Source organism: Elephas maximus, chromosome Y, assembly GCF_024166365.1.
Source record: "Elephas maximus indicus isolate mEleMax1 chromosome Y, mEleMax1 primary haplotype, whole genome shotgun sequence".
In the NCBI taxonomy this organism is placed as follows: domain Eukaryota; kingdom Metazoa; phylum Chordata; class Mammalia; order Proboscidea; family Elephantidae; genus Elephas; species Elephas maximus.
Window position 1 is genome coordinate 14,360,903 of NC_064847.1, and position 27,819 is coordinate 14,388,721.

Sequence of the window (27,819 nt, forward strand, 5' to 3'; positions counted from 1 at the left end):
GGATGGCAGAAGTGCTTCCCCCAGGGTGGTCCTGAGGGTGGGCAAGGCCAAGGCTGCCTGAGAACCTCAGGTGAGTGGTCCATTCCTCCCACAGATGCATCACACCCAGAGCCTCTCCCCAGCTAGAAGGTGAATAAAGACACTTTAATGAGATGAAAATGACTCTGTGCAATCTCTGGGGAAGGCCAGATGGAGAGCCAGGGCCTCCATACCAGAGGTGGCTCTGTGTCTCCTGCCAACTGGGTGGGGATCTCACCTTAATACTTGAGCAACCAGCATGGATTGTACTGGCTCAGTGAACCTGAGATAGGACCTCCATCAGGGCTTGCCCCTGTTTTCAGGGGGCTGCCTCCTCATCCCTGGAAACTCACCGTGCTGGTCACTGTCTTCCAGTGGGTTTGGGGCCCCGGTCCACCCCTCTGCAGCCTGTGGAGGAACTTCTTGGGTCCAGCTCCCAGGGGCTAGAGGGTGAAGTCCACCCCGCTGCCCCTCCTCATGTGGGCGCATACAATGATCTTGATGACCTTGGAGTAGCTGGGGGCTTGGGCGATGACGATGTGGGTGAATGGAGAGAGTAAAAGTCCTTCTCAGACCTGGCTCAGAGTGATGGGCGATAAGGGCTAGGGGAGGGGTTACACAGAGGGCAGATAGGCCCCAAACTGCCCTGCCCCCCAAACCAGAGTCCTCTCCCACTGAGGTCCCCCTCCCTACCTAGCATCCCCTCCCACTCAGAGCCCCCACCCAGAACTCTGCCATCTGGGGTCCCTCTCACCTATGACCCTCTCCCACTTGACATTCCCTCAACAAAGGTCCTTCTCCCCATCGACACCCCCAACCTCAGGTCCCCTGACTGGGGATCCCCATAAACCTGGGGTCCCTGCCCACCAAGGTTACCCAGACACAGGGTCTCCCCACATTTGGGTTCCCTCCAAGCTGGGTCCCCATCCACCCAAATCCCCCACCTGAGCCCCCCCTACCTAGAGTCCCTCCCACACCCAAGATTCCCCAACACCTGGGTTCTCTCCAACCTGGGTCCACACCAGCCTAGGGTTCTTCCTCATCCATGGTCTCCCCACCCAGGCCCCCCTCTCACCTCAGGTCCTTCCCACCTGGGGTCCCCACTACCTAGGATTCTCATCCACCCAGGATCCCCTCCACCTAGTGTTCCCACCCACCAAATGTTCCTTCCAGGGTTTCTCCCTACCCAGAGTCACCCCACTCAGGGCCCTTCCCACCTGGCTTCCCCTCCACCCAAGCCCCCCACCTCACTGCCCCAGCACATGCTGCAAATGTTGGGAAGCAGCGGCCATCTGCATGTCCCACTGCAGATTGGCAAAGTGGGCCACGTTTGCAGGGAGGCACCTACCTGTGGTGACATCATGGTGGATGCCCTTGACTACGACCCAGGAGTTCTTAACTGGCTTCCTGAATTTGTCCATCACCATGCCTTTGATACTGCAATACACCCGGGGGCTGAGAACAAAGGTCCCGAGGTGGTGCATGGGCCCAGGGAAACCAAACACCATGCTCCAGCCAGCCCTGCTGCTGCCAGTGCCCCCATCCTCTGAACCAGGGTCTCAGCCTGGCCTTGACCCCATCTGGTTGTCTGACATTGGCCAAGCCACCTGGTGCCTCAGTGCTGCTCCCCATCTGCAGAGTGGGGTAGGGTAGCAGCCCCTCAGGGGTGAATAAAGGGTGAGACATAGTACATGGGGCAGTGGTATGCAGAGGCAGGATCCCCACCTTCCAAGTGGGAGACCCAGATTCAATTCCAGCCAGAGGGCCTCATGCCCAGCCACCAGTGGAGGCTCGCGTGTTGCTATGATGCTGCACAGGTTTCAGCAGAGCTTCCAGACTAAGATGGACTAGGAAGAAAGGCCTGGTGATCTCTTTCTGAAAATCATCCAATGAAAACCCAGTGGATCACAATGGTCTGATCCTGGGGATGGGGCAGGACTTGGCAGCATGTCATTCTGTTGGGCACGGGGTTGCCATGAGTCGGGGCTGACTTGACTGCAGCTAACAACAAAGTGTAAACGGCAGCAACAGGGCCAGATGCAGCCCCTGTACAGACCAGCCTGTGCCCATCTGAGCTACTGTGCTGATGCCCCTGTGGTCCCTGCATACAGACAACCTGTCCTGAGGGGAAGCACTCCCACACTACCCGATCCTGCCCAAACTTTTTCCCCTAAACAATGAAAGAAAGCAAGCCACATGCCCTTGTCCTATTCTGCTGAGCACAACTTGGTGTCTGCAGGCTGTGTCAAAAAGGACTGGACTTTCGAGTGAAGGGAAATGTCAGTCTAGTGAGGCTGTTCTCCCCACAGGCCCCCAGGCTTAGCTCTACTTGAGCCTACTCTTTGGGGGTCTCAAGAAGCTCCAAAATGTCATGGCCCCCCACCCTGGTTCATGCTGGGCTTGGTATACAGAGCAGGCTGGCCTCGGATCACCAGGCACAGAGTCACAGGCCAGCCCAGCACACCATTAGGTGCCCAGGAAGACAGTTTTGTTTCTTTAAATTCATAAAAGGAGCATGAGCTTTTAGGTTGAAGAAAATGTTATAACATATAATGTCATTATGCTCCACTTTATATGAACACAGTCATAATATGGAATTTTTAATTTTTTTTTTTTGGAGGAGGAGTTACCAAGGCAAATGTGTTCAAGCCCATGGTCATGCAGTACCCTTCTCTTTACCCCACCATGGCACATCCTTAGGGGATGTCTCTTTCTGGGCACAAGAACCAACTCGGATTCAGGAGCTCCTGACCTTGGACAAACCATTCCTTCTTTGTGCCTCATTTTCTTCAACTGCAAAATGGGTTCAAGGAAAGCAAAAACAGCTAACATGGACAGCAGTTTGGTGGGTCCTCAAGAAAATCAAACATTGAATCAATAGCCCATGACCCAGCAATCCCAATCCTTGGCATAAACACAAAGAATGGAAAGCAGGGACTCAAACAAATACTTGGACTCTGCAGCACTATTCACAAGTACCCATCAACAGATGAACGGATATGCAGAATGTGTCCATCCAGATGGTGGAATATTAGTTACTCAGCCATGGTGAGAAATGAAGTCTTGATGCATGCCACAAAGATGAACCGTGAAAACATCATGCTGAGGGAAAGAAACCAGACACAAAAGGACAGATATTACATGACCCTACTTAAATGAAATATCCTGAATACGCAAATGCGTAGAGACAGGAAGCAGATTATTAGTGGTCACCAGGGGCTGGGGGAGGGGGGTTGAGAAAGAGAAGTTACTGCTTAAAGGACAGTGAGTTTGTGTTTGGGATGATGGAAAGTTTTGGAAATAGTGGTGATGGTTGTACGATATTTGAATATATTTCATGTCACTAATATTTACGCTTATAATGGTTAAACTGGAAAATTTTGTCCTGTAAGTATTTTGGAGCACTGGTGGTGCAGTGGCTAAGAGCTCAGCTGCTAACCAAAAAGCTGGCAGTTGGAATCCACTAGCCACTCCTTGGAAACCCTATGGGGCAGTTCTACTCTGTCCTATACAGTCACTATGAGTCAGAATTGACCTGACAGCAATGGGTACGGTTTTTTTTTTTTTTCTTTTTAGAGATCTACTTTACCTCAATAAAATTAAAAAAATAAAACGAAAAAACCCACAAACACTTCCACAGGACTGGCCACGTGCTAATGCTGCTCAGCAGCTCTGGCACAGGTTTGAGCCCCTCCAAGCCCTGCTGTGTTGTCCCCATTTTAGAGGAGAGGGAACAGAGTTTGAGTGACAGGACCAGGTACTCTGAGCTGCTCGGTCCTCCCACCCTCACCGTCCACCCATCTCCAGGCTTAAAGAGGACATTACTCCCAGCTTGAAATGTTCTACCAACCAGATGCCTCCTGCTGCTTGGAGGAGGAGTCCCATGTGATGGGGCAAAGATGCAAAACCAGAGCAAGTGGGACCTGAGCAGGCCAGGTGGGGACTGGGCCTCCTGGCCATGTGGTCTCCTGGACTAGCGACCATTTTTTGGCGCTTTTGTGCACAGTTCACTTGTCCATGCCTGCTTAACACAGTTAACCCCTAAACAACCCCCTGGGGACTCTTACTGCAGGGAGGGGGCACTGGAGCTTAAAAGCCAAGGCTTTCCTGGATGGGACCATTTCTTCTGAGTGTGTGTGGTAAAAATATGTAAAACACAGCTTTTGCCAGTTCTGCAGTTGTCTTACATACAATTCAGTGGCACTGACTTCTGCATCACACTATGCAACCATCACCACCATCCTTCCCAAATTACTCTGCACGGGAGTGTGTGAGAGGCCAGCAGGCCACTCAGCTCCTCTGTGGGCCCACCTCACTGTGGACCAACATGAAGCTCCCCACCTTTGGAGCTCAGCACCACCTGGCTGGGCCTGCCCCTCCCGTCTCCAGCCCCTCCACCACCTCCCATGTCACCAGAATCAGGAGCCTTCCCACCCAAAGTCGGGGTACCCCAGGCCCCAGGCCTCTGACCTTGCTGTTTCCTCTGCCACAAGACTGTCACCTGACCTCTTCTCACCCTTTGAGAGTCAGCTCACGATCCTGCTGGTCTACCCCCTCAGATGTCTCCTCTGGGGTCCCATAGCCCTTGGCTTCCCTCCCCAGACCTGACCCCTATGTGAAGCCCTGGTCTTCCTCCCCAGCCACCTGAGAACAGGGCAAATAGTTGTTGTAGCTGCTGTCAAGTCAGCCTTGTACTCATGCTGACCCCACACACAACAGAACAAAATGTTGCCTGGTCCTGCAGTATCCCCATAATCAGTTGTGGATCAGACCATTGTGATCCATAGGGCTTTCACTGGCTAATTTTTTGGGAATAGATCGCCAGGCCTTTCTTCCCAGTCCATCTTCGCTGAAACCTGTTCAGCATCACAGCAACATGCAGGCCTCCACTGACAGGTGGTGGTTGCACGTGAGGTGTGGGGCCGGGAATTGAAGCCAGGTCTCCTGGGTGGGAGGCGAGAATCTACCTCGGAACCACCACTGCCCCTCAGACACAGAGTAGGCCCCCACTAGATGGCAGCATACACTGGGTAGATTTCACCACGCCCTTGCTTTAAGGTAGAACTGTCATTGTCGCTCAAACCAGGGACAGAAGCTCTTCAGCAGGAACGCAAAGTTGCCCACTCCTCACTGCAGCTCTGGGAGGGCAGATACCACCCCAGGCCTGGTCAGGATCACTGCAGGAGAGGCCTCAATTGGCCACAACAGACTGGCTCTTATCGGAGAGCATGGTCTCCCCGCTGTAGGGCTGTCCATCTTCCTGGCTGCCCATGTGCTGCTGCCCAGTCTCAAACACTATTGCGCTGGCTCTTAAATCTTTAGCTTCATGACTTTACGTGCAATATCCACAGAGCAATCCGAGCTCCATTTAAGGCTCCTTAAAACTCGTTTGCACCGGACAGCCGTAAAATGCAATGAGCGTGGCCGTCTGCCCAGGAGCCCTGGCTAAATGATGACCTTTACCCAGGTAGTGTGAGGTCACTCGCAGAGCCATAAAAAGGAAGCTAAAACAGCTATATTAATGTCCAATTACTACCTGGGGCTTCATTTCATTCCTGCTGTCACTTCTGCTGCAGGGCTGCTCTAAGGAGGCTGGCTGGATTCTTCCCTGGAGGAAGGTTGCTGCTCTTTCTAGAAAGGAGGGGGCTGATAGGCTTCGGCTAAGGGCAGATCAACCTGGTCTTCAGCTCCAAGTCATCACTGGGCAGCACTAGACAGGTCATGTCGCTCTCTGACCTTCTGTCTCCTCCTCTATGGCCCTCTGTCTCCCCTCCATGACCCTCTGTCTCCTTCACTATGACACATTGTCTTCTCCTCTATGACCTCTATCTCCTCCCCTATGACCCTCTATCTCCTCTATGATACTCTGTCTCCTCCTTTATGACTGCCTATCTCCCCCCTATGATCCTCTGTTTCCTCAACTCTGACCCTATGTCTCCTCGACTCTAACCTTCTGTCTCCTCCTCTTCAACCCTGTCTCCTCCTCTATGACCCTGAATCTCCTCCTCTATGACCCTCTGCCTCCCGCTTTCTGACCCTGTCTCCTCAACTCTGATCCTCTGTCTCTTCCACTCTGACCCTCTGTATGCCCGACTCTGACCCTCTGTCTCCTTGACTCTGACACTGTCTTCTCCTCTATGACCCTCTGTCTCCTCCACTCTGATGTTGTCTCCCCCTCTATGACCCCCTATCTTCCCCTGTATGATCCTCCATCTCCCCCTTTATGACTCTCCATCTCCTCCACTCTGACCCTATATCTCCTCCACTCTGACTCTCCGCTTCCTCCTCTATGACTTTCATCTCCTTCTCCATGACTCTCTGTCTCCTCCTCTATGGTCTTGTCTCCCACTCTATAACCCTCTGTCTCCTCCTGTATGACAGCCTCATATGTGAGCCCTTCTATGGTCCAGACCAGTACATCATTCCCTAGCACACCCCATCCCTCCAGCTATAAGATGGAGCACATGCACCAATGTGCAATTTGTGTGATTCTTCAAAATACTCCGTAAAGTAGCAGAGGCTTCTACAAAACCACAATTATCTAGCCCCAAGACCACTGTCTGGACCACATAGACACACTGGTTCCAACAGCCATCCTCTCAGACCCTCAGTCCTTCTCCCAGAGCTGCCTGTCACATCCCATTCCCACAGCCATTCCCCTCACTCCAGCCAAGGGTCCTTGCAGGTCTGAAATGGCCCATCACCTCTCAGGGGCCCAGGGTCCTGCACATGTGCCTCTCTGCCTGGCAGCTCCCTGTCCTGACACCTGAGTTCTCCTATCATTCTTTCAGACTCAGCCATTGCCACCTCCTCCAAGAAGCCCTCAGGGCCTCCACAGTGAGCCAGGTCCTCCCCTGGGCTGTCACAGCCCCCACATGCCTCCTTGTTGAATGATGCCTCTTGGGCTTTGAGACCAAACAGGTGGAAGAGTTGGCTTTGAGCTAGACCTCAGAGCACCCCACAGAGAGCCACTGCCTCTGGCACCATCGGGAGCCACCACTGGACATGAGTCTGATACACTGTCCCAGGAGGCGCTGGAAGTGGTCACCCACAGAAATACAGACACCGGGGGGCTTGCCACAAGAAATGCCAAAATCAGCAAAATGCACACACCTAATTAGTAGAACCTAATTTGTATTCCCACCTCTACATCCATCTGCCAGTGTGAGTTGTTGCTGTGATGCTGGAATCTCTGCCACCGGTATTTCAAATCCACCAGTACTTCAAATCCCAGCAGGGCCACCCATGAGGGACAGATTTCAGTGGGAGACTAAGACAGACTAGGACGAAAGGTCTGGCCATCTGCTTCTGAAAGTCAGACTATAAAACCCTATGGATTACAACAGATACAGTGCTGGAAGATGAGCCCCTAGGTTGGAGCCAAACCGTTATGCTATCATGTTGATTCTGACTCATAGTAACCCTATAGGACAGAGTAGAGCTGCCCCATAGGGTTTCTGAGGAGTTGATGGTGGATTTGAATTGATGACTTTTTGGTTAGCAGCTGAGCTCTTAACCATTAAGCCACCAGGGTTGGAAGGCATTCAAAATACAGTAGGCGCAACAATGGACTTAAGCAGACCAAGGATCGTGAAGATGATGCAGGACTGGGCAATGTTTTGTCTGCTGTACTTAGGGTCACCATGAGTTGGAGCTGGCTGTACAGCAACTAACAACAGTCTGCATCCAGTCCTTCAGGGGAGTTTGAGAACCCAAGTCTCCAGCTTCTGTTCTCGAAGTACAGTCACATGCCTGAGGGGGGTGGGATGGTTCCCAAATGTCAACTGCCCACCCCAGCACAGGATGGTCACCCTCGCAGTGGGGCACTCTGATGTAGGCCCTCTCATACCCAGCATCCCTGAGCCAGCATATGGGAGAACAGGACCAGCCAGCACAGGTCCTGGACTGATGGATAATTCACTGGTAAAGAGTGAAGAAGAAGTCCCTGAGTAGTGCAAATGGTTAAGAGCTTGACTATTAGCTAAAAGGTTGGTGGTTTGAAGCCACTCAGAGGTGCCTGAAAAGAAAGACCGGGTGAACTGATTCCAAAAACTTAGCCACAGCACACCCTATGGAGTACAGTTGTGCTGTGCCCACGTGGGGTTACTAGGAATGGGGGTCGACTCAGCGGCAACTAAAAACAAAGAGGGAGGATATTCGAGTGGATATGGGGCAGTACACTCCAGGGCAGTGAGCTCCAACCCACATGCCCAATCAGTCCACTCTGCCTCTCGGCCCGACAAGTGCACTCTCCCCCATGGGCTCCAAACAGTGAGCTCTGTCCCACAACTCCGACTACCATGCTTTGTCCATGGGCCCCGACTGCTGAACTCCACTCCAGGGGCCCCGACCACTGTGATCTGTCCCACAACCCCGACCACTATGCTCCACCTCATGGGTCCTGACCACTGCACTCTGCCTCTCAGCCCACCAAGCAGTCACGATCTCCATGAATTTCAGAAGCAACTCCTTGTTGTGCTGCCAGAGCGTGTACAGAGCCTCCTTGGGCAGGAACTCACAATGCAGCCCAGCTTCACAGTGATCTCGAAGCTGTTGGTATGCAGGTAGTTGAAGTTCGACCTGACTGCAGGTGGGGGCTAGGGTCAGGGGGCATGAGCTGGGGGGCCTCTCTCAGCACTCATGTCCTATGCTGAGTGACTGAGCCACCCCAGGAGGTGGGCATCGTTATTATTATCCCCACTTTACAGACATAAAGACTGAAGCACCGGGAGCTGAAGACTCTAACCCAAGCTCACAAAGACAGAAAGGGCAGACCTGGGTTGGGACACAGGTGGCCTGACGCCAACATCTGCCAATATAACACTGCTCACGTAGTGTCTCCTTAGTGAAGAATGAATCAATTTCTAGCAGACAAGCCTTAGCACGTGGCCTCCTAGCTACTCACCAGCCTCTGGCCTAGACAGCTGAGGAAGTCTTGTCTCCCAGTAGTAATAATCATAGAGTCCATTTATCTAGGTTCTTTCCCAACAGCTGCCCAAGGAGGAAGGTCTTATTACCTCCATCTTCCAGAAAATTCAAGGCCTGGACAACTGGCCAACTCAGCACCAGAGAAAGCATCTGGGCAAGCTGGGCCAAGCTGCCCAGCCCCCACCCAGTCCACTCTCCGCTCCATCCCTCCAGTTTATTGTACTGCCTTTAAATTTCCTTGTCCAGCAGGAGCCTTGGTGGCTCTCCAGGCTGATCTGGAGCCCACAGGCTGGAGGAGCAGTCCCTGCTGCCCCCTACACCCATGTCAGGAGCAGCAGGGAGCCTCCTCCACTGCCCCAAACTTGGGGGCTCCTCTGAGCCCCAGCACCCACTGCTATTAATGATTCTCATTCATGCTTTCCAGTGGGCTCCCTGTCCATCCACCCATATGTCCTGCCCACTGCCCTCCCATGCTCCCCCTGGGGTCCCTGAGGGCTGGAGCATGGGGGAAGGAGGGTGCTGGCTGTGTCTCCAACACTGGCCTCTCTCCATCTCACCCCACCTGGAAGGTCCTTTGCAGATCAGACCAAGGGGGCGGTAATTGAGCCTCGAGGCCTTGGGAGTGGGGGAATCATGTGCCGGGTTTTGGGGGACCCATCCCACCCCCAAAAGAGCGGCCCTCATGAAGTAGCAGAAGCAAGACTGCTGAGAAGGGGCTGAATGGGGCAAGAGCTCGGCCCCAGGGTGTCTGCTGCCTGCCCAGGAGAAGTGGGGCCCCAGTATGTCAGTGAGAACCAGCTCTACCCAAGCTGGGTGGGGTGGGGGGGCTCAAGACCAACATCACTCTGGTTGGGAGTGGGGATGGGGAGACTCGAGCCCAATGTCCTCATCTCCAAACAGGACAGACAATACCCAGGGAAGTGGTGCTGGCATAGTACAGACATGGGGGGACAGCCAGCCAGCACAAGGACATGGTGCCCAGCCTAGGGGTGCCTCCATGGCACTCTACATTCCCCTTGTGATATCTTAACCTATGGATACTGTGTGCAGCACATGAAACACAAGATGCCCAGGTAAATGTGACTTTCAGAGAAACAATGAATGTGTTTTTCGTATGACTATAGCCCGTGCAATGTGTGGGATATACTTACACAGGACTAAACTATTTCTATGCGTGTTTCTCCAATGGCCTCTGCCCATGTGCCCTGCCCATGGCCCCCCACAATCTCCCTGGGGTCCCTGAGGAGTGGGGTTTGGGGAAAGAGGGTGGTAGCTGTCTTTTCAACTATCTGAAATTCACCTTTAACTAGGGTCCTGTATTTTATCTGGCAACCCTACTGAACCCCCGGAGAGTAAAACAAATGATTACACGTGGAATCATGAAATGTGAGTATTTGTGAATATTAAATAAACTACAGAAACAGAAAGGAGCCTTGGCAGTGCAGTGGTTAAGCGCTCAGCTGCTAACCAAAAGACTGGCAGTTCAAACCCAGCCAGTGGCTCCACCAGAAAAAGGCCTGGTAATCTGCTTCCATAAAGATAACAGCCTAGGAAACCCTGCAGAGCAGTTCTACTGTGTCACGTGGGTTTCCATGTGTTGGAATCGACTCTACAGCAACAAACAACACAGAAATGGTGATTCAAGGGTCACAAGCCTAGCTCTTCCACAAGGTTTAGAAGTGCACTTTGTTTGCCAAGATCCTAACTAAAAACAAAGCTGGCCTGAACATAGATTTTCCAATCCCTGAATGGAAGCGCCCCCCCCCCCGGATGTGTGATTTTCTCTGTGGCTTTCTAACGTTCCTGGATGGTGCAAACGGTAACATGCTCAGCTGCTAATGGAGACATTGGAGGTTCAAGTCCACCCAGAGGCTCCTCGGAAGAAAGGCCTGGTGACCTATTTCTGAAAAATCAGCCATCGAAAACTCTTATGGATCGAAGTTCTGCTCTGACACACATAAGCTCACCATGAGTCAGGGCTGACTTGACAGCAACTGGTTTAATGCTCCAGAAGCACGCATGGGTGCCTGTAAAATGCACAGGAGGCGATGCTGCTGCCCCCTTCTCTGCCCCTCCCCCATCACAGGTGCCTCCCTCCCGTCCCACCAGCTGGGCTGGAGGACCTCTGCTGAAGCTGTACCAGTCAGCCACATTGATGATGCTTTCCCTCTTGAGGAAGTTCCCCCCACACCTGTCCCCTTGCTGGTCCATCACCATGGGGTGCACACAGGTGTAGGCTCTGGCCAGCAGCTTAAATATCCGGAAAAGAGACAGTGAGAGAGATTCCCATGAGGCCAAGACCAGAAGGTGGGCACTCTAAGGGTAGGGGGCCAGGAAGGACCTCCTGGTGGAGGGGCCCCAGAGCAAACTCCTGCATCTTGAGCAGCTGGGAAAAACAGTGTCCAAGTGGGGCAGCACCTGCAAAGGCTCTGCCTGAGGTGGGGCTTGCAGGCAGGGCGGCTCAGCTGGATCTCAGGGCAGGAGGAGCATGTGGGGGCCATCACAGGTCCAAACACCTGGAGAAGGAGTGGAGGCTTTGTCGTGGGGGCAGACACACTGACTTGATGTCCACAGGACATGCCAGAGTCAGCATCATTTGTATGACACCCTCGTGCAGCGGAGCAGAGCTCAGGCCTGGCGAGAGGCAGGAAGCCTGGGGGGTGGGAGTGCTGGAGGAACTGAGGTGGGGCAACCTCACTGCCAGGCCCCGTCTCGCAGGCAGACTGCATGGAGGAGTAATCTTCACTCATCATCCCAGGGGTTACCTGGCTGGGTGCCCTCCACTGGCTCCAAGCCCCCGTTGACCCCCACCAACTAGCCTGGCCCCATTACCCACCAACTGCTTCCCTGGTTCGTGGAGGAAATGCACCCTCAGGTGGGTCCTCTGGGTAGGGACATGTCTGGGTGTGTGGGTGGGATTCCTGGTTGGTCCCCCAGCCAATAGCTTCCCTCTGTCAACCCCTCCCACGTAGTGGGGCCCAGGGGGGCTAGAGTTAGGTCTCAACCATCTATATGCCCAGGGCTGGGCATGGGGTCTGACCCAGGGTGAAAGGTCCTCACTCTGGGCCAGATGGACAAATGGACCCTCTGTATTACAGATGGAATATGTAACCCCCCCCCCAAAAAAATGTTGAGGTCCTGAACCCGTAATTGTGAATGTGACACTGTCTGGAAATAGGGTCTTGGCAGATGTTATCAGTTAGGTTCACATGAGGTCACACTGAAGCAGGGTGGGTCCTAATCCTATGTGACTGTGTCCTTATAAAGCTGAGAAGAGGCACAGAGACAGAACACAGAGGAAGGATCCATGTGACACTGCAGCTGCAGCCCAGGAACACTGGAGCCACCAGAAGCTGGGAGAGAGCTTCAGAAGGAGCCAGCATGGATCCCCAGCCTCCTGGGCTATAAGACCATACTTTTTTGTTTTTATAAGACGGGGGTCACTCCAGGATGATCGCACAATCCTACACTGGGCCCCTCAGGGCCCTCAGAGAAGTCTGCACCTGGAAAGCGGAACACTCAGTAAGAGAAGGGGAGGTTGGGAGGGCAGACTCCGGAACAGGAGCGGCTCCACACCAGAGCAGGGGTCTACCCCAGTGAGGATTGCAGAAACTCAGAGCCCAGGCCCCGGGACCTGGGATTCAGGGCCAGGTGGAGATGAGTCTCTTTCTCAGGGGTGGCTCAGTCCCACAGACACAGACCCAGCATCAACAGTTACCACCATGTGTGTCCCCCAGTTGCTGAGGTGGATGGACCAGAAGCCCTTCCTGCTGCTGCCCACCCCCACCCCCCGCCCCACATAAGCATCAGCCGACCAGGGAGCATTCATTTTGTCCACAGGTGTTGAGCCTCAAAGTTTCTCCATCTGGAGTGAATTATGGTAAAGAAAGGAAACCTCCTTCTGCAGACACGGGAAAAATTATTTCTCTACCGCTCTGCCCACACATCCAGACTGTCTGAGACTCCTCCACCCCTCTGCAAAATGGGGTGTAGGCTTGGGGAGGGGGACTGGATCGGACCAGCACCTGAGTATTCTTCGTTCCCTCTAACCTGACCCTGGCCCCCAGTCTCTCCTTCCCATCCCAGGGCCTCTCCTCCTGTCCCAGGTCAGTCCCTTTGGCTAAGGCAGGGAAGGCGGCAGTTGACCTACCTGGTCTGTGGGAGTCAGAGACAGTCAACATCAGTCCCTAAACCGTGGGGTGCATGAGCTGTGGGCCTGGCAGGGCAGAACTGGATGGAAGGGAGGGGCATGGGACGAGGGAGGGACAGCAGAGAGGGAAACACTTAGATACCACAGCTGAATAAACCAGGTGGACTACGGGTGGGTGGGAGGAGCAGGAGCCGAAGCTGAGCCAGGTGGGGGTGGGAGGGTGGGGGTGACTCCAGGACACAGGCCCAAGGCTGCATGGCTGTGAGTGAATGAATGAGGACCCAACAAGTCTATGGGAACCCCACAGAAACCCTTGAGCTGACCACATCAGGGCCTACAGGCAGGGCTGGGTGGGTGGGTTTGGCAGGAAGGATGGAGCCTGAGCTGGCTCTGCAGTGAGATTTTGGCAGAGGAGCAGGTGGAGAGTAGCCAGCAGGGGGCCTTATTCTGGGGCTCCATGGAAACCTGCAGGAGGGTAGCCTCAGGACCTGCCAGCACCTCCCGGCACCACCATCTTCTCCTCTTGGGACTCTGGTTTCTACAGAGGCCGCAGTGGCTAGGGGCTGAATGCTTATCGACCAGTGATTGATGGCTAGTGGGGAAGCTGGCAACCCTGGTGGGACTTGGTGAGGCAAACACCCTCTGCCAAGGACACCTTAGCATATGGGTCTGGGCCCAAAGTGGAGCGTCTCTGGCTGCCTACACTGGCTGGGTGCCATCAAGGCACAGAGACTGAGGCCAAGCCAAGTGGACACCACTGGCTACCTGGGCAGAAGACACTTCTTGAGCTCTGAGCACAGAACCTGGCACACCTGAGGCCCTCGATACATGTTGGGTGCAGGAGAGAATGCCAGGGTGAATGAGTAAGTGAGGGAATGACAGGGTGAATGAATGAGTTATTGACTGAATAAATGAGTGAGAGAATAAGTAAGAGTATGAGTGAGTGAATAAGTGAGTGAATAAATGAAGGAATGAGATGACGAATGAATGAAATACTGAGTGGCTGGATGGATGAGTGAAAGAATAAATGAATGAGTAAATGAGTGACTGAGTGAATGAATGAATGAGTAAATGAATGCATGAATGAATTAATTAATGAGCTAGTGAATTAGTGAGTGAATGAATGAATGAGTGAATAAGTGAGTAAATGGATGACTGAGGTAGTGAATGAGTGATTGAGCAAGTGAGTAAAGGGATGAATGAGTGACTGAGTAAATGAAAGAACAAATGGATGAATGAGTGAGTGAATAAGTAACTAAGTAAATGAATGAGAGAATGAGTAAGTGACTGAATGAGTGCATGCATGAGTGAGTGAATGAACGAGCGAGCATGTGCGCAAGTAAATGAATCAGTTAGTGAATGAATGAATGAGCAAGTAAGTGAGTGAATGGGTGAGCAAGCAAGTGAGCCAGAGCAGGAACAACAAGCAGGGGACAGAAGTGTGACAGCTCCACTGGGCTCTCTGATGAGCAGTTGCCTGTGCCCACCCTATACACCCCCCCAGCTGCCCCTCCCTCCCTTCAGGGGTCTCTGCACACAGGACATGGGTGTCTGCTGTGCCCTCCACCCCCTGCCCAAGACCTCTCCCTCCTTGGGTTCCACTTGAACCAAGGCTTGCAGGTGATGTCTGCACGGGCTAGGTGGCCTCGTAAGAAGTTTGGGGTTCAACCCTGTATGCACCCTGCACATCCAGCCACACAGCCTCATCCTCCCTGGCCTGTGTCTGGCCGTCTCCTCCCTAACTGAGGACCCTCAGAGTCAGGGCCCAGTCCTGTCCACCACAAGGGCCCTGGGACTGGCTGTAAACAGGAATGGGTGGGGTAAGGCAGGCTGAGTCCAGCACTCAGCAGTGGCACCCAGTCATGCCATCTGATCAGGTGAACAACCAGGTCCACCAGCCAGGGAGGGTGTCCGAGCAGGGTGGGCCAGTTCTGGCTCTCAGTGCCCATGTCCAGCCATATCCAGTGGGTGACTAGGTCAAGACCACAGCTCCTTGGTGTTCAGGGGACCAGGTGAAGGCTGGGCTGGCCTCAGGGCAGATACCTAGGACCATGTGCCCAACAGGAGCCATCCAGGTCATGCTGCCTCCCCCCACCCTTCCCAGAGGACCAGCCTGTGAAAAGTCCAGGATCCAGGCTCTGAGGGACCTGTCAGGTGGCCCCAGGTTTGTGTGATGTTTCAGGAGGGTGCTATTCTTATATCCAACTGGTCTAACTGCTGGGTACAGTGAGGGCGGCCTGGAGCAGAAAGGCCTGGCCTGAGGCTGCATAAAGTGGGAGGCCAGAACCCCTGCTCCTGTCCACTGCTTCCCTGCTCCGGGAGTCTACTCCAACAAGCGCTCGGGGCCGAGGGAGCCAGGGGGCTCATGGACGCCGCAGCACTGCCCCCTGCCGGCGACGACCGGAATGCACCCTTCCCACCATAGAACCCCAGAGCCCCTGCCAGTGGTGGGCACTGAGAGGGCCACTCACTGGAGGCAGAGGGGACCCGGTCAGCGACACGGATGGGACGTGGACTGCAACAAACGTCGGTGGGCTCAGAGCAGAGAGAGGCTGCCTCCCCCCGGGCCAGAAGGCTTCCTGGAGGAAGCGGCCCTGCGGCTCTGCCGGCCACGGGCAGAAGGTTCGAACAGGAGCTGCACCTGCAGTCAGCCGGAGGGCTCCACCGACACTGCCTCCCCCTCCGTGTCCGGAGGCCCACCCTCTCACCTTCTCATCAGGCGTGGGCGAGGAACTTTCTCCTCCTGGGGGTGCTGGGAGAAGTTGAAGAGGTAGGAGACCACTAGGTCGCCTCCGTGTAGACTGGCTGGGAGCATGAACGGGATGGTTCTCATCCACTTTGGCCACCTGGCTGGAGAGAGGGGTCAGTCCTCAGCCCCGGCACGGCCCTGCTGAACCCCTGGCTGTGCCCGTGGGCTCCCGCAGCCTCCTCCAAGCCCTACCCAACCTGCCAGCATCAACAGTCCTGCCTGGAGCTCTCTTCCCACCCTGTGGGGAAGTCACCCCCTCCAGGCACCCTTCTAGGCCTCCAGCCAGCTCTAGCTGCCCTCTGCCATGACCCTGAGCAGATAGCATTAGCAGCACGTGTATCTGCCCAGTGAACTCCTCAGAAGAAAGACCACCTGGCTGCTCACTGCTGCTTGTGTCTGGCACACAGTAAGTGCTCAACACTTGCTTGGGGATGAAGGAAACATACTGTTAAAGGTCTCCCCAAAAAGCAATGTGGGGACAGAACTCAGTGACCTAGACATGATCCACAGACCATGCAATAGCCCAGGGAGGGCACCCATTTTACGAACAGGACCCCTGTTTCGCAGATGGGACCCTGAGGCATGGGACTCTGGAGAAGGTCAACACGCTAGGATGCTGTCAAGTGTGGCCTCTGTCAGGGGTAGGGAGGCCAGCGGGACAGGGCAGAAGTACGGCTCCTGCCTTATCCCATCATTACTGATGGGGGACAGGCATGTGGTCACTGCATGTACCATGGACCCCCTCCAGCTGGTAGTACTTGGACATCAGGTCAGAGAAATTGCAGTTCAGGTCCAGGTTCTGTGCATTCTGCCTCCCGCTATCCACCCATTGTAGGCAGCACCCTGAAAACCCACAGCACCATCAACTCAGGGTCAGTATACCCCACTCTGACCCCTCCACAGGGAGGCTGCAGGGCTGGGCTGAGTCAGAGCTGGGGCCTACGCTTCTCTCTGGCTTGCTGGGATGAACTTGAATGGAAGAGGGAGGCACCACATGTCCTGGACCCCACCCCCATGACTCTAGAGCCCGTACCTCCACTTCCTTGCTGATCCTGTGACACACCACCTCCTTCTCCTGCTCCAGACCTTGCACTGGCTGTTCCCTTCACCTGGAGTCCCCCCACCCCTTACTTCCAGACTCTCCTGAAGACAGCTTCCCTGGTCCCCCATCTAACACACATGCCCTTGAATGCTCTCGCGACTCCCTGTTTCATCCTACTTTTTCTCTATGCATGAGTGACCTTTGATTACACCATAGAATTACTCAATGTCTTGTCTACCCCCACTCCCCAGAGCCAGAGCCTTGCTGAGCCTGATGCCTGCTGAATTCTCCACACCTGGAACAGTGTGGGCACATAGGCTCATAACCCCTCTTAGTAAGTGAACAATGAGGGCACAATGAAGGCAACAGCCGTGGGGTCCAGGCAGTGGGCACGCTCACCTCAGCGGCTGTCACCTCATAGCCATCAGGGTTCATGGAGGGCAGCAAGTGGGTGCAGGTGGTATAGATAAGGTGCTAGATTCGGGGGTTGCCCAGCAGGAACCCAAAGCACAGGTACTGGGCCAGGTAGATAAGCATCTCCCAGCTGGCCACCTCATTGACATGGATGTTACCAATGAGTTTCACCTCGGGTTCCACTGGGGAGAGACACAGGACATGGGTGTGGTCAGCTGACAATATAGAAATCCCTGGAGCCTGAAGGGCCCCAGTAGCAGGGGTAGAACTGATGCTGGGACTGATTCATCACTGTGTGGGTTCAAACATCTCTGGATAATGAGGTCTCCTCAGTCATCACTTTGGTTGAACTCACTTCTTCTGTTTAACCATGATTATTAGCATGACCAGTCAAGCATATTAGTTAACAGTAATATAAGGCATAGTCAATGCATGTGAATTTCAACAGCCAGTCTTCATCTCTGTGTAACAAGTTAGGGTGCACATAGAAGCTTGGGTAGGAAAGCAGCTGACACTTCAATGGTTGGATGGGTGGATGGATGGATGATGAATGGACATACAGGTGGATGAGTGAATGTATAGCTGGATTGATATATAGGTGGGTAGGTGGGTGGATGGATGATGAATCAGGTGGATGAGTGAATATATGGATGGAAGGACATATAGGTGGATAGGTAGATGGACGGATGGACGGACACATGGATGGATGGACAGATGGATGGATGGATGGGCGGACGGACAGACGGTTGGTTGGATGGATGGATGGATGGATGGATGGGTGATGGATGGGTAGATTGATGGATGGATGGGTGGGTGGATGGGGGATGGATGGGCAGATGATGGGTGGGTAGATGGACCGATGAGTGGATGATGGATGGTGGATGGACAGATGAGTGATGGTTGAGTGGGGGTGTGGATAGATGGGTGGTGAATGGATGGATGTGAGAGTGGATAGATGAATGGATGGATGATGAATAGATAGATGAAAAAATGATGGATAGATGGATGGGTGGAGGAGGAGAGGACCTGGAGCCTGACAGCCTCACTAGCCATGTGGCCTTGGGCAAGCCACTGCTTCTCTCTGAGCTTCACATTTCTGGAGGCTCATCTGCACCCCAGACTGTGCATGCTGGGTAGCCTGCATCTGTGAGAGTGAAGGACACGTGGGTCCCAAAGCTGTCTTAACCAGAAAGAGGTGTATGTTTGTACAACTCGTAAGGATCAAGGGTTGATTAGAGACTGTTTCCAGTTCAATCTCATTGGGCTAAAAAGGTCATGGAGAGCTGGGGGCCAAGGCTGAAGAATGACTCCCTGGAAGCTCTCAGTGCCTGAGGGGCTACATCCTAGTCCCTGCCTCCAGGGAAGGCTGAGAGTTTGCTAGAATGTCCCAGGTTTTCCAGCCAGACCTGATGCCCCAGCCCAGCTTCTAAGGCCTGGTGCTGTCTGCCCAGCCCATAGCCTTTTTCTCTGCTGCCCCAAAACATTTGTTGAATCATTTTTTTGGCAAAGCAGTACAGACAGGAGTGGCTCGTTCACAACCTAGCAGACAGCAGCTGCAATAAAGCAGAATTGCATCACCGGTTGTGCAGGGAGGCACTCTGGAGGGACACTGAAGTCCAGCATTAACGAGATGCCCACTCCCATTTCAAAGCAGGACACCCAAACCCAGTATGCTTCTGGCTTACGTGCCTCACTCGTGTACCTCACTCACTGAGCATCTCGGAAAATCACACATAAAGTGACCAGGACCCAAAGCCACATGTACCTGTCTGGGGTCCAGGTATACATGGGCAAGGTTGGAAAAACAGTAAATGCCCACCAGGCTCGGTGAAGTCTCCACCATCAATTCCCAAGGGCTGTGTCCCTGAAGTCTAGGTACATGCTTTCCAGAGCTCCCTCCCTGGCTTGTACCCCTGGACTTCCCAGACCACGTCCTTCCCCCTCCCTCCAGGCTCCCTCAGGACTCCCCAGCAACTCAGCTATCTCCCTATGTGCCAAGATACTCATTGATCTTGCATTCCCCTCAATCCCTGCTAGATCAGTGTTCTAATTATTATAAAATAATCTTGTCTCTCCTTCCGTTTACAAGTACAGTGGGTATTCTGGAAACTCTCCTTTTTGCATATCCAGTGGTTTATGTGGCCAGGGCAATGTGTTCACGAAGTCCTCACTTGCACCCCATCCCCACGCAGCAGGACTTTGATTAGCGCCCAACCTGGCTTGTAGGGTCACACACTTAGAGCCCACTCCCAGAAGGGGGCCCACCCTGCCTTTTACGTGGGTGCCTGACAGTGACCCAGGCTTACTCAGCTCATGCTGGCCAGGGCAGCCTGGGAACTCGATGACCAGCAGCTCCTTGCCATCAAAGCTGCACCTGATGCTGTAGGTCTTGGTTATGTCAGCACAACAGGTGGCTATCCTGCTCAGCACATGCACCATGTGGGCATAAGAGTGATGGTCAAAGTGGATAAAGGTTGAGGGCAGGTCCAACGGTTTGGCATCCCCTGCCTCCAGGCCTCCTGGGGAAGACGTAGTATCAGGGTCAGTCCACTCCGTACCTGACATCTCCCTGGGCCCACACCCCTAGCCCTACCACTCTGTGACCACCTGAGGGCCGGGATCCTTGGGCTCCATTTGGAATGCTCTCCACCAATCTACATTTTGTTTTTCACTAAAAATTTCTCTTATAATACCTATAACAATATCAAGAACTAATAAAACCATGTAACAAAAGTAAGTGCCTAATGTTATCGACAAAAAAAGCAATACGTATGTGTTAAATTTGGAAAAATTTAAAAATATAGGTTAACAGTCAACTATAAAGGAATAAACATATCTACAGAAGCCTCAACCCAAAGAAAACCACTGTCTGGTGTCTGTTGCCTGCTGTTTTTTTTTTTTCTGACAGTTAATATTTAGCCATTATTGATAAGGTTTTTAGCAGCCAACTTTCTAGAAGTAGATCACCAGGTTCTTCCTGGTCTGTCTTATCCTAGAAGCTTCACTGAAACCTGTCCACCACGGGCGACCCTGTTGGTATTTGAGATACCAGTGGCATAGTTTCCGGCATCGCAACAACACTTAAACCATCAGAGTATGATGAACTGACCGTGAAACTGGCCAGGGAAAACTTTATGAATAGCAGTGGAACACCGCCTGATACAGTGCCAGAAGATGAGTCTGTCAGGTTGGAAAGCACTCAGAATAAGACTTGGGAAGAGCTGCCTCCTCAAAGTAGAGTTGATCTTAATGACGTGGATGGGGTCAAGTTTTTGGTACCTTCACTTGCTGATGTGGCATGACTGAAAATGAGAAGAAACAGCTGCAAACATCCATTAATAATGGGAGCATAGAATGTACCAAGTATGAATCTAGGAAAATTAGAAATAGTCAAAAATGAAATGGAACACATAAACATTAATATCCTAGGCATTACTGAGCTGAAATGGACTGGTATTGGCCATTTTGAATTGAGCAATCATATGGTCTGCTATGTCAGCAGTGACAACTTGAAGAAGAATGGTGTTGCAACCATCACCAAAAAGAACATTTCAAGATCTATCCTGAAGTATAACGCTGTCAGTAATAGGATAATATTCATACTCCTACAAGGAAGACCAGTTAATACAACTATTATCCAAATTTTGGACCAACTGCTAAGGCCGAAGATGAAGAAACTGAAGATTTTTACCAACTTCTGCAATCTGAAATTGGTCAAACATCCAATCAAGATGCATAGATAATTATTGGTGATTGGAATGCAAAGGTTGGAAAAAATGAAGGATCAGTAGTGGGAAAATATGGCCTTAGTGATAGAAATGACACTGCAGATCGCATGATAGAATTTTGCAAGACCAATGATTCATCTACTGCAAATAACTTTTCTCAACAACATAAATGGTGACTATACATGTGGATTTCACTGTATGAAACACACAGGAATCAAATCAACTACATCTATGGAAAGACATGATGCGGAATCTCAATATCATCAGTCAGAAAAAGATCAGGGGCCAATTGTGGGACAGACCATCAATTGCTCATAAGCAAGTTCAAGCTGAAGCTGAAGAAAATTAAAACAAGTCCACAAGAGCCAAAATATTGCCTTGAATATATCCCACTTGAATTTAGAGACCGTTTCAAGAATAGATTTCACTCACTGAACAGTCATGACCAAGACCAGATAAGTTGTGAGATGACATCAAGGGCATCATATATGAAGACAGCAATAGGTCCTTTAAAAGACAGGAAAGAAAGAAAAGACAAAAATGAATGTCAGAAGAGACTCTGAAACTTGCTGTAGAACACACAGTAGCTAAAATAAAAGGAAGAAATGATGAAGTAAAAGAGTTGAACAGAAGATTTTAAAAGGCAGCTTGAGAAGAAAAAGTAAATTGTTATAATGACGTGCACAAATACCTGGAGATTGAAAACCAAAAGGGAAGAACATGCTTGGCTTTTCTCAAGCTGAAAGACCTGAAGAAAAAATTCAAGCCTCATGTTGCAATATTTCCCACTTTGATGAGTGGCATCTGGAGTCTTAAACGCTAGCAAGCAGCCATCTAAGTTGCATCGATTGATCTCAACCCACCCGGAGCAAAGAAGAATGAAGAACAACAAAGATATAAGTAAAGATAAGCCCAGGAGACAGAATTGGCCACACAAACCACAGACTGCATCAGCCTGAGACCGGAAGAACTAGATGGTGCCTGGCTACCACCAATGACTGCCTTGACAGAGAACACAACAGAGAATCCCTGATGGAGCAGGAGAAAAGTGGGATGCAGACCTCAAGTTCTCACAGAAAGACCAGACTTAAGGGTCTGAGACTAGACGGTCCCTGGAGGTCATCATTTCTGGGCCTTCTGTTAGCCCAAGATTAGAACCATTTCCAAAGCCAACTCTTCAGACAGGGGCTGGACTGGACTACAAGGCAGAAAATGATACTGGCAAAGAGTGAGCTTCTTGGCTCAAGTAGGCACATGAGATTATGTAGGCAGCTCCTGTCTGGAAGGGAGATGAGAAGGAAGAAGGGGACAGAAGCTGACTGAATGGACATGGAATACAGGGTGGAGAGAAGGACTGTGCTGTCTCATTAGTGGGAGAACAGCTAGGAGTACATAGCAAGGTGTGTATAAGTTTTTGTATGAGAGTCTGACTTGATTTGTAAACTTTCACTTAAAGCACAATAATTTTTTTAAAAAAGATGCTTCTGCGTACAGAGTCACTGTACCAAAAAGAATTGGTTGGTGTTCAAACATTTCAGGGGGCAGCATATGATCAAGAACCATTGGTTACAAAGGAAGAAGTCCAAGCCACATTGGAAGCATTGGTGAAAAACAAGTTTCCAGGAATTGACAGAATACCAGCTGAGATGTTTCAACAAATGGATGCAATGCAAGAAGCAATGCAAGAAGTGCTCACTCAACTACACCAAGAAATGTGGAAGACTGCTTCCTGGCCAGTCAACAGGAAGAGATCCATATCTGTGCCCACTCCAAAGAAAGGTGATCCAAGAGAATGTGGAAATTATCAAACAGTATCATTAACAGCACCCATAAATAAAATTTCACTGAAGATAATTCAAAAATGGTTGCAGCAGTACATCAACAGGGAACTGCCAGAACTTAAAGCCAGATTCAAAACAGGATGTGGAGGAAGAGATACCATTCCTGATGTGAGATGGATCTTGGGTGAAAGCACAGGTTACCAGAAAGATGTTTCCCTGTGTTTTATTGACTACAAAAAGGCATTTGACTGTGTGAATCATAACAAATTATGCAAAATTACAAGGAATGGGAATCCCCAAAACACTTAATTGTGCTCATGAGGAAACTGAACACAGATTAAGAGACAATCATTTCTAACAGAACAAGGTGATACTCTGTGGTGTAAAGTTGGGGAAGATGTGCATCAGAGTTGTACTCTTTGAACATACCTATGCAATCTGTATGCTGAGCAAATAATCCGAGAAGCTGAACTACATGAAGAACACAGCATCAGGATGGGAGAAAGACTCACTAACACCCTGTGATACGCAGATGACACAACTTTGCTTGCTGAAAGTGAACAGGACTTGAACCACTTACTGATGAAGATCAAAGACCACAGCCTTCAGTATGGATTACACCTCTACCTAAAGAAAACAAAAATCCTCATAACTGGACCAATAAGCAACATCATGATAAATGAAGAAAAGATTGAAGTTATCAAGGATTTCATTTTACTTGGGTCCACAATCAACACCCATGGAAGCAGCAGTCAAGAAATCAAAAGATGAATTGCATTGGGCAAATCTGCTGCAAAAGACCTCTCAGAGTGTTAAAAAGCAAAGATGTCCTCTTGAGGACTAAGGTGTGCCTGCCCAAGCCATTGTATTTTCAACCATCTCATACACATGTGAAAGCTGGACAATGAATAAGGAAGATGAAGAAGAATTGATGCCTTTGAATTACGGAGTTGGTGAAGAATACCGAATATACGGTGGGCTGCCAGAAGAACAAACAAATCTGTCTTGGAAGAAGTACAGCCAGAATTCTCCTTAGAAGCAAGGATGGCAAGACTTCATCTCATGTACTTGGGACAGGTTATCTGGAGAGACCAGTCCCTGGAGGAGGACGTCATGCTTGGTAAAGTAGAGGGTCAGTGAAAAAGAGGAAGACCCTCAAGGAGATGGGTTGACATGGTGTCTGCAAGAAGTGGCTCAAGTATAGCAACATTTGTGAGGATGGTGCAGGACCAGGCAATGTTTTGTTCTGCTGTATATAAACAGGGTCGCTATGAGTTGGAGCTGATTCTAGGGTGCCTAACAACAATATTTAGCTGTCATCATATTGCTGATGCAGTTTCATATTCTGCTTTGTTTACTTAGCATTGTGGTGTAAACAGTTTTAACACCATTAGGAATTAGCCAAAAACTTGTTTGAAAGGCAACCTCCTTCTACCACTCCACTGCTATGATCACTTTCACATGTTTGCTATTATTAGTAGTTCAACAGTGAGGCTGCCTGTACCAGGGAGGAAGGGAAGATATTAGGGTGGGAAGGAAAGAGAGGAAGGCAGGGAGGGAGGGAGGAAGGGAGGGAGGGAGGGAGGGAGGGAGGGAGGGAGGGAGGGAGGGAGGGAGGGAGGGAGGGAGGGAGGGAGGGAGGGAGGGAGGGAGGGAGGGAAGGAGGGAGGGAGGGAGGAAGGAAAGAAGGAAGGAAGGAAGGGAGGGAGGAAGGAAGGAAGGGAGGGAGGGAGGGAGGAAGGAAAGAAGGAAGGAAGGAAGGGAAAGGTACATGGAAGGAGGGGAATGAGAGAGAGAAAGAGAGAGGGAGACAGAAGGAGAGAGGATGGAGGGAAGGAGAAAGGAAGGAGGGAAGTATTTTTCCCATACTTTGAATAACTTCCTTAGGAGAAACCCCTAGGTGTCTGGGTCTTGGGGGCAGAGGAGCTAAGCACCTCATCAGCTGGCCAGCTCTCGCATCCCCTCACTGAAGCACTGGCTCTGAGGACACCAAGTTACTCAATCCGGGGATCTTGATTAGTCTGGCCCTCAGAAAACGGTGAAAGGCATGGTCTCTGCAGCCTGGCCCTGGGCAACCTGAGGGTTAAGGCTTCCATTGGAGTGGCTCACTGGACCTGTGGTTAAGTTTCAGCTCAAAATGGCTTTTGAGGGGAAGCAAAGCAGCTGGAACCAGCAATTTGGTGGTGGAGGTACCCAGAATAATCTGCCGCAAGCCAAATCCCTGGGCTCTCCCAGGGAATGTGGGCTTGCCCCAGAGATGTCTGGGTTTCTTTCTGCCCTCCCGATCCTCACCAGGCTACAACTACCCACATTTTCTGCTTCTGCAGGAAGTGAAACCCTTTACACACTGTTGGTCCAGTCTGCTGCTAAGTGCTCCATTGAGCCAGCACATTTACACAGCCAGCAGAGTCGAAGGAATCTCCCCTCTCCGAGGAGGAGCATGAGGTTCTGAGAAGCCCCAGGATTAGCCTTGAGCTGCACACAGGGGAGCAGAACTGAAGCTGTCTGGAGCCCAGCCCAGGCTTGTCCCCAGGTGCATGTCTATCCACCTCTCATGTTGCCACATCCAAGCACAAAGCCAGGGACACAGTACACACTCAAGTCAATCAACCTATCAGTGAACAAGTGATTAGCCTGGTTCGAACTCTGCCTGGCAGGAGAGACTGAGGACATCCCTGCCATCTGCCTTCCCAAGCCTCCACTTTCCCATCCATACAATGGGGACAGGACTAAGAACTAGCCTCAGAGCTGTCGTGAGGCCTAAATGGGGTAGTGTGCATGGCAGGGGGCATCAACCACATGGACCTGACTGTTAGCATTGTGCTGTGTTGATGAGGACCAGGAGCAAATGCCTTTCTATACCCTATAGCAGGCACACACTGGCCATATGTGGCTATTGAGATTCAGGTTTCAATAAACTCAAATAACACTAAAAATTCAGACCCTCAGCCACACAAGTCACACCTCACATGAGACCTCCAGTGGTCTCTGATGGGCAGGCCTGCTGTGAACTAAGCTGTATCTCAGGAGGATCGAGGCCTGAGGCCCCTTTGTGCCTGATCTGCCCCATAAAGCACAGCTGGGTGGGCAGTGGACAGCTATCTCCCATGCATTTGGCTGTGTTACATCCAGCCCCCAAGCAGGGCTTGCTTTCCCCCAGCATCATCAAACATGGCCTGCAGACCCACCATCACATTTTCCGACGATAAGACCACCTCCCACACCACCCCAGCCGGAAGTCCAGATCCAGGCGAGACCCTGTGTGGGGTCTTTCTGGCCTCGCCAGGAATAATCACAAGGTTGTGCCCAGCAGGTCCTCCCCACCCAGACCTGGTGTGAAGCCAGTGCCCCATGATCTCTAGAGGGAGTCAGCCCCTGGCCCCACCAGGCAGCCATACCCACAGGGTGTCCACATCCCCAGCCCAGGCAAATTTGGGGCCTCAGCTGAGGCACTTTCCCACCTTGACTCAGTACCTGTCCACTTGTAGGTCTTCCTCCAGCTGCTGGGTCTACAAAGAGCCAGGAACCTGGTCCTGGACTCCTTGGCAGTGAGATGTTCCCCTGCCTGGATTTGACCCTCACCAGGTGCCATTCTGTGGGTGGAAACACTATGCTGGGGAGTCAGCTCCCCTTTTAGCCTCTTACCTGCACCCCTGAGGAACCCTGGTCGTACAGTGGTTAAGTGCTTGGCTGCTTACTGAACGTTGGCACTTGGAACCCATCAGGTGCCCATGCGAGAAAGATGTGGCAGTCTGCCTCCAGGAAGATTTACAACCTGTAATCCCTGTGGGGCAGTTCTACTCTGTCCTATAAGGTCACTATGAGTCGGAAGTGACTCGAGGACAATGGGCTGCTGCTGCAGTAAGTAAATAATTCTTGATAAGTCCTTTTGTTTTGAGTCAGCATTCTAATTGGCCACCTAAGCCACTCCAATGGAAGCCTTAACCCTCAGGTTGCCCAGGGCCAGGCTGCAGAGACCATGCCTTTCACCGTTTTCTGAGGGCCAGACTAATCAAGATCCCCGGATTGAGTAACTTGGTGTCCTCAGAGCCAGTGCTTCAGTGAGGGGATGCGAGAGCTGGCCAGCTGATGAGGTGCTTAGCTCCTCTGCCCCCAAGACCCCCAATCTCCAGCGTGCCCACCAGCCTTGGCTTACCACAGAGCTTCTCCAGGTGTTCATAGCAGTCCTCCTCTTCACAAGCGAAGTAGTGTGTGCAGCCCAGGAAGTAAGGCCAGGCCACTTCGATGGCAACAAAGGCAGACTGGTAGGCCTCCTGAAGGCCCTCCCAGATGTGCTGGCAGGGCCTACGTGTCCAGCCACCCTCACACTGGGGAGCTAACATCATGCAGCCCAGCAGCTGCAGTCAGGGTTGCACTGGCCCTCCTGGAGGGGGTGAGGATCCTCAGCAGGATGTACTAGGGCCTGGCCTCCATCTTGTCCCAAGACCGGTGCTCCAACAGGGACAGGAATGCCATCTGGTTGTAGGTGGCATCACTGCATGTCCCGACTGGCAAGTCCACACAGGTGGCTGGAAGGAGGCAGGGTTGTCAGTCACTGCCTCACACGCTGACCCATGTGGTCCCCATCAGACAATCACCAGGGGCTTGTTCAGTCCAGCTGACCCTGCATAGCTGCAAGCAGGGTGTACTCACAGCCTGGCAGGGAAGGACCAAGACAAGGGCTACTTTGGAGGGAGCTGGGGTATGTGGGAGAGCCAGGGAGAGTGCCCACAGTTGGCTTGGTTTGACTCCTCGCTGGCAGGTAAGCTGAGGTAGGTCCCTCTCTGAGTCTCAGATTTCCCCATCTGCAAAATGGGAACACACAGCCAGCCTTGCCAATGGATACATCAAGGAAAGCACTAGGGGTTTGGTGTTTGAGTCTACCCATGGATGCCTTGGAAGAAAGGTCTGGTGATCTACTTCAGAGAAGTCAGCCACTGAAAACCCTGTGGAGCTGTTCTACTCTGACATACATGGATTCGTCATGAGTCAGAGTTGACTCAATGGCA

At 51.8% G+C, this 27,819-nt stretch overlaps 1 pseudogene; it reads right to left on the reverse strand.

Annotated features, from left to right (window-relative positions):
• Nucleotides 1-461: 461 nt before the first annotated feature.
• LOC126069857 (carboxypeptidase Z-like) lies at nt 462-27,440 on the reverse strand (annotated as a pseudogene).
• Nucleotides 27,441-27,819: the final 379 nt, after the last annotated feature.